This window comes from Vombatus ursinus, unplaced genomic scaffold, assembly GCF_900497805.2.
Source record: "Vombatus ursinus unplaced genomic scaffold, bare-nosed wombat genome assembly UNPS02003292.1, whole genome shotgun sequence".
Taxonomy (NCBI): Eukaryota; Metazoa; Chordata; class Mammalia; order Diprotodontia; family Vombatidae; genus Vombatus; species Vombatus ursinus.
The window spans coordinates 4,794,471-4,801,320 of record NW_020943070.1 but is presented as its reverse complement, the minus strand read 5'-3'; the positions used below and the strand labels follow the sequence as shown (position 1 = coordinate 4,801,320).

At 41.7% G+C, this 6,850-nt stretch overlaps 1 long non-coding RNA gene and 1 pseudogene across 1 annotated transcript in view; one reads left to right on the top strand and one right to left on the bottom strand.

Annotated features, from left to right (window-relative positions):
* The window catches only part of LOC114049661, a 9,786-nt gene extending 5,907 nt beyond the window's left edge, over positions 1-3,879 (top strand). The window contains exons 2-5 of the long non-coding RNA XR_003569894.1: positions 145-262; positions 409-502; positions 2,234-2,325; positions 3,825-3,879. This is a non-coding gene — a long non-coding RNA (uncharacterized LOC114049661). The remainder of the gene's footprint in view (positions 1-144; positions 263-408; positions 503-2,233; positions 2,326-3,824) is intronic.
* A 52-nt stretch (positions 3,880-3,931) lies between these two features.
* Positions 3,932-5,337, bottom strand: LOC114050287 (annotated as a pseudogene).
* Between the last annotated feature and the right edge of the window lie 1,513 nt (positions 5,338-6,850).

Genomic DNA, 6,850 nt, shown 5'->3' with positions numbered 1-6,850 from the left:
TTCCTTCTTTCCTTCCTTCCTTCCTTCTTTCCTTCCCTCCTTCCTTCCTTCTTTCCTTCCTTCCTTCCTTTCTTCCTTTCTTCTTTCCTTCCTTCCTTCCTTCTTTCCTTCCTTCCTTCCTTCCTTTTTTCCTTCCATAATCAGAACCCCTACTACCAAGGAAGTATCTCAGAGGCAGCAGGGTATGGAGAACATGGCATTGGACTAGAAATCAGGTGACCTGAATTGGAGTTCCTATGTTATCTCCAGCCTCAAAGCCTGGGTGAGGATTGCCCCTCTCAGAGTAAATAGTGTTCTCATGTTTAAAGTGGACATGATGACTCTTTCATGGGACCTTTCAGAGGCTCAAATGAGATCATTTGTATAGTTTACTTTATAACCATCAAATCCAACCTGCTCTTTTTACAGATAAAAGTACTGGGGCCTGCGGTCACATGGACTTTGAGGGGCCAGTCTCAAATAAAGCAGCAGAGCCTATGGGCCTATTCCTAGACTGGCAATGGTAAGTTGTCATCATCATTGTCATCATTGTTCTTTCTCTTCTTCTTCCTCTTCTGCCCCCTCCTCCTCCTCCTTCTATTTTGTTTTCACTTTTTTTTAATGGTTTCAGATAGAAATAGTCCAAGGACACCATCCTACTGTTATCTTTATATAGCCAGTATGTTCAGTACTGTTTTGTCTTTACAGCATGGTTTTGCATTATTACTGTTATGACTATACTTATGAATTTCATAGGCTCAAGACATTAGTCACCATCTAGTCTGATAACTGCATCCGTAGATGAAGAAACAAAGGCCTGGAAAGGCCAACTTCACACAACCAGTAAGAAAAGAGGCAGAGCTCAACCTGGGGTTTAGTTATTTCCAATACTGTCCTTGTCCCAAGGGATCATGGAGGTGACAGGAACCGTGTATCCAAATAATCATAATGCAAAAGAGTTAGGGTATAAAGAAGTTATAACTTAACAAAACAAATGGGCTGTACTAGATGACTTTTGAGGACCCTTCCAGCTCTAAATATTGGGATGCTGTGAATGTGCATGAGAAAGGTCCATCATGCTGTGCGAGTGCCCAGGAAGGAGAAATCATATCTCGATGAAAGGAGGAGTAGATCCTGGAAAACTTCAATGAGGAGGTGACTTGTGCCTTGGGCTTTGAAGGATGGAGAGGATAATGATGGACTGACATGGGAAGGAGGGCATTCTAGGTGGAGAAGAAGGAAAAGCCATGCACGGCATTAAGAACATACCCATGTATGTTTCAGAGCATGGCGAGTCATTAGGTGTGTAAGGAGTATTGGATGGTTAATGAAAATAAAAGGAAGATGAGAGAAGAAAGGTCTGACAGATCAGACACGTCTGAGAAGTGCAACCAGAAGAACAATTCACTTTAGGACTGGGAAGTCAAATACTGATGCTGGAAACCCAAGAAAGGCACCAGCCTCTCTCCCACACTGAGGTAGCCAGTAAAAAGGGGGAGAATTCAGACTTGTTGGTTGTTGTCTAGGTTGAAGTGACTGAATAACTTACGAGGAAGGAAAGGCCACTACATGGCTCTGGGGGAGGGGGCTGTTCTTCTCTCACTAGGCAGCTTTCCCTGTGTTGGGTGTGTATTCTTGCAAACGTCTTCTGGGCCATCCATGCTTGAAGTTGCCTGAGGTCATGAGCGCAAAGAACACTGAAATGTCCTTCAAGTGATATTGACTCTGCTACAGTAACATCACTTTTAACACACCCTCTGATCCCTACTCTATTCTCTAAACTATACGTAGGTTAGACATCCTGGAACGCTGGCAGCCAGATTTTTGTGGGACCCTAAAGTGGGGGCCTTTGAATACCAAGCTAAGCAGACAATGGAGAGCTAAATAAAGACTCTGTTATCAGTGGGGCAGACCTATGTTTACCTGTGGGATCATAGGGCATTTAAGATCGGAAGGGGCCTTGGGACTGGTTGCTAAGCATTTATTAAGCACTTACTGTATACAGAGCACCGAGCAAGATGAGCAGTTTAGATAAGTTGATGTCCTTGTCTTCATGAAGTAAGTATCATAGGAGGATGACCCCTTTGCCTATTACTAGAATGCCTAATATTACCTGTTAAGGACACCAGAGAGGGACCAATAAAAGTACTCCAGGAAGATAAGGAGGGAAGAAATAAGCACTTATTTAGCACCTACTATGTGCCAGGCACTGTGCTAAATAAACATTTTACAAATATTGTCTCATTTGATCCAGGAGGTCTACAGAGGAAGATGTAACTGACCAAAGAAGGCAGATGAAGACACTGAGGTCCAAAGGGTTGTGTCTTGACCAAAGTCATATGGATGGTAAATAGTAGTCCCCAGGATCTGAACTCAGGTTCTGACTTCAAAACTAGTGCTCTAACCAATGTAGACACTGCCTCAAGTAATGATATCTTTCATTATCATCATCATCATCTTCCATCTCTCTCTAACCTTTGCCTTTTTCAACAGTATACATAGGATTATAAGACTTAGCAGTGACAGGCACCCTCAAGGTTATCTACTCAAACCCCTCACATCGTAGATGAGGAAACTGAGGCCCACAGAAGTTAAGTAACTTGCCCAAAGTTGCATGAGTAATGTGATGGGTAGGTCAATCCCAGTGATAGCAACAGAGCCTATGGGCCCATTCTCAAACTGGCAGCAGACAGTACAAGTGATGTTATTAGTAGAGGAAGTAGGAAAGTCATGGGGGATGAGGTAGACGAGTTGCCCCATCTCTACGGTAAGCAGACTAGCTGACATGTTTCAGACTCGGGGGACCTCTTAGAGCCCTTTCAAGGATATGTCACAGACTCTCAGTGGGAGACAGCTCATCCCTTGTCTAAAAGTCAGTTACGGTACCTGGAAAATCAGATATGTGCTCGGCAATCACTGACAAACTAAGCCTTGATATTTCTCTGAAAATCTGTGTGGGATGTTTGACATCACCTCTGTGGTAAAGGGCTGTCTCAATGAAACTATCAGAGAAACAACCAGCCAGGCAACTTAGAAGGATAGAACATAAGAGCTGAGAGGAGCAGAGGTCTACAGCTGGAAGGGACTTCAGGAGATACTAGTTAACTCCATCATTTTACAGAGGAGAAACAGGAGCCCAGAGAGAGGGACAGATTTGCCTAGTGTCACACAATTAAAGTTAGGGGCAGGTTTTGAACCCAGGGCTTCTAGACACTATGACCAGCAATCTATTGACCATGGCCATCTGGTCTTACCATTCTCATTATCCAGCAAAAGAAATGAAGGCTTAGAAAATCAGAGTGACTTGCCTAAGATGACACAGAAATTAGCAGCAGAGCGAGGCCTCCAGCCTCTGGTACCATGTTGCCTTTCATTTGTGGCTTGCATTTGGGGAAAACACTTATGATGGCAGATTCAGGAGACAACTTGGGGTTCTGGAATGCCTGAGTTGCCTTAAAGGGAGTCAAGAATAAGTGTTGGCCTTTATGTACACCTTCTTTCTCTGTCTCCAACTAAGTCCCATCCCAATTTTCAGATGATTAAAAATGGTTTTTGTTTAATGTGTAATTTCTTCTCCTGAAGTTTTGGTAAGAGTAGTCTAAGAGATGTGAACAATGATGAGAGGAACAATTCTTAATTACTATTCATAGCTTTTTCTCTGAGCCTTCAGATGATGACCCTGACTGTATTACCTGGAGAAAATATTTATATATAAATATTATATATTTATTATATTATTATAATATATTATATTATATTATATATCTATCTCCTGTGACACTCTAGAAAGGAACTTATGTCATTATTTTTCTGACTCTATTGCTTACTTGTTCCTCCTTCTTTAGAGGGTGACCTCCTTCCAGCCAGACATCACTTTGATGCCCTTCTTGGTCATTTAGGACCTTTTTTTTTTTAATTGAGGTAAGCTTTTTATTTAATGTTACAAAAATATTTAGTCAAACAGACCAAAGCCCATGTCATCATCTGACTCCTTGGATTCTTCTTCTTTTGCTTCCCCGTTCTTTTTCTCCTCAGCTGGGGCAGCACCACCAGCTGCTGGGGCAGGTCCACCAACTCCTACATTGCAGATGAGATTTGCAATGTTGACACTGGACAAGGCCTTTGCAAATAATCCGGGCCAGAAGGGTTCGACATTTACACCTGCTGCTGTAATGAAGGCATTGATTTTATCCTCCATGACTGTAACCTCATCATCGTGAAGGATGAGAGCAGAGGAGATGCAAGTGAGCTCTGAGGTGGCTGTTTCAGCAGAAGGATGAAGACAGACTTATTTATAGTGGTGCTAGTCACCAATGAAGTGAGGGTTCACCTCAACGTGGCCTTAGCTTCCGAAGAAGAACCAAGTACCTCACAGACAACTGAAGAGCCATTTTGAACCTTCTTATGGTCTTCCACCCTTACCTCTCCCTAACTATTCCAGTCCATCCCTTCCTACCTACTCCTCAAATGAACATAGAGTCCCATATTTTGAGCTGGAAGGGGCTTGAGAAGTCATTTTTCCCAATACCCCTATTTTCCAGAAGATGAAAAAAAAAAAGCTCATGGTAGGGAAAGAGCCTGCTTGCAAGTATTAGAGTCAGGATTTTAATATAGATCTTTTGACTGCGAATTCAGTATTCATTCATTCATTCACCAAACATCTATCGAACAACTAATGTATCATGATTCCTACACTATAAGGGAGTTTAACAAGATTACTTCTAAGATTGAAATTCTATAAGTGCTTATCAAAGGACTTGAGTTCAAATTCTGGCTTTACCACTTATTAGCTGGGAGAATTTGAGCTGGTCCCTTTCCCCGTCTGGATCTTAGTCTCCTCTTCTTTAAGATGAACGGGTCAGACTCAATGACCTCTAAGGTACGTTCCAGCTCTAAATCCATTTTTTCAACCAACAAGTGTTTTCTTAAGTGCCTACTATGTGTCAGTCACTGTGCCAAGCAACATAGGCACAAATACAATGAGTGAAATGCTTATTAAAGTTTCATTTATTCAATTGCATAGACAGTTACATTTTAGTATTTTAGAATCACTAGTCTGGACCACCTCCCACCTCCCCAAAATGTTGACATCCATCTGCTTGAAGGAGGAGCCCTGCTGTGGTCATTACCACCCACTCTGGCATGGACCTTTTTGCCGCTTTCTCCAGCAGTGGTCTGGGGCTGAAGGGCTGAGAAAGATGTTTGGGGGTTTTTGAAGAGCACTTTCTCACATTGTTTGTGACAATGGAAACTTTGAGTCAGGTGTACTCATGGACAGAAGGCCTGGCTTTAACCACACAAAGAAACAGACACAAACTGACATGCCACAGGTTTCCATCCAGACACCCGCTTGCTCATAGAACATAAAGGACCTTAGAGACCGTCAATTACACTCCTTCAGATGAGGGAGATGGAGCCGGAGAAGAGAAGGGAGCTATGACCATAACCAAGGTCACCTGGATCCTTAGCTACAAAGTCAAAGATAGATTTTATGTCACTTGGCTCCTCACCCAGTGCTCTTTAAAATGAGACAATCCTGGTAAAAACTCCTTTTAAAATGAACTGATTGCTTTGTGAAGTAGTGAGTTCCCAGACACTGAAAGTGTTTGAGCAGGGTCTAGATGACTGACTATCCATGATGCCATGATGCTATGAGGGAGATTCCTTCATTAGGAGAGAATTTAGCTAGATGCCCACTTTGGTCCCTTCTCAAAGTAACTATTTATCAGAAACTTACATCTATGTGGAAATCCACAAATTTGAGTTAGGAAACATTTATATTCTAAACAATTTAGATAGAATCTTAGAATCATGGAATCATAGAATTATGGAACCTCAGACCTATAAAATCATGAACTATTAGAATCCCAGACCATGATTAGTTGCTAAGGAAACAGCATAGAGAGCATTTGGGAGTGGATAAAAGAGGGGGGAGTAGACTGCAGACCCTCTATCCAGATAGAAGAAACAGGTGGTGAGTTGCTCACACAGGTCACAAAATTGAGGTGAAGGCAGTATATGATACTGATGAGGGCCTTCCAATTTCTAAGATATTGGCCAGGTATAAAGGGTGTCTATTTCCACTCTCCCCCCTCAAAAAAGAGCCTAGTGCATGCAGAGCACTCTGCAGGTGTTGGGGAGGATGATACATAGTTTAGAGAAGACGTAATTCTGCCTTAGTGGAGCTTACACAATCAGGAGATAGATATAATAGAAAATGCTATAACAAGCATTTTTGAGAGTTACAAAACAAAATAGAGGAAATGAGAAAGAGAACTACAGTTCTGCTCTTAACCATTTATGTACTGGGAAATAGCTCTTATTTTTATATACTTTTACCAATTCTTATTTTTTCTAGATCACTCCTATTATCAGATAAATTGATTTATGAACAGTAAATTGTACATATGTAAAGGACTGTGATGACGACACCATTGATTCATGAATGCAGCCATTGGCTCAATCTTTTAACAAATGCATGTCTAACTAAAAGTGTAACAGGATGTGAAGGACTTCAAGTCTGTATCTTGGACTTTGACAATCTTAGCCTTTTCCCAGATATAGCCGGTGAGCCAACTCCTTAAAAATTAAAGTGTGGGGAGGTGGGCTTTCCCCTCAGTCCCACGACTTTCACTTTTTATCATTTTCTACAATTTCCCTGATCAAATAACCCTAACCTAAAAAGGCCAAGCTTCCTGATCTTCCTGGCCCCCAGAGACAATTTGGTTTCCAGGTTTAGCAATCCACCATACCCAATCTCCAATTATCTTCTCCGTTCTTCCTCCATTACTGTAACTGGATACCTTAATCTGACATTTTCTTGCTCTTTCCCTTCCATCCCTTTACATGTACACATTCTACAACAAGAATA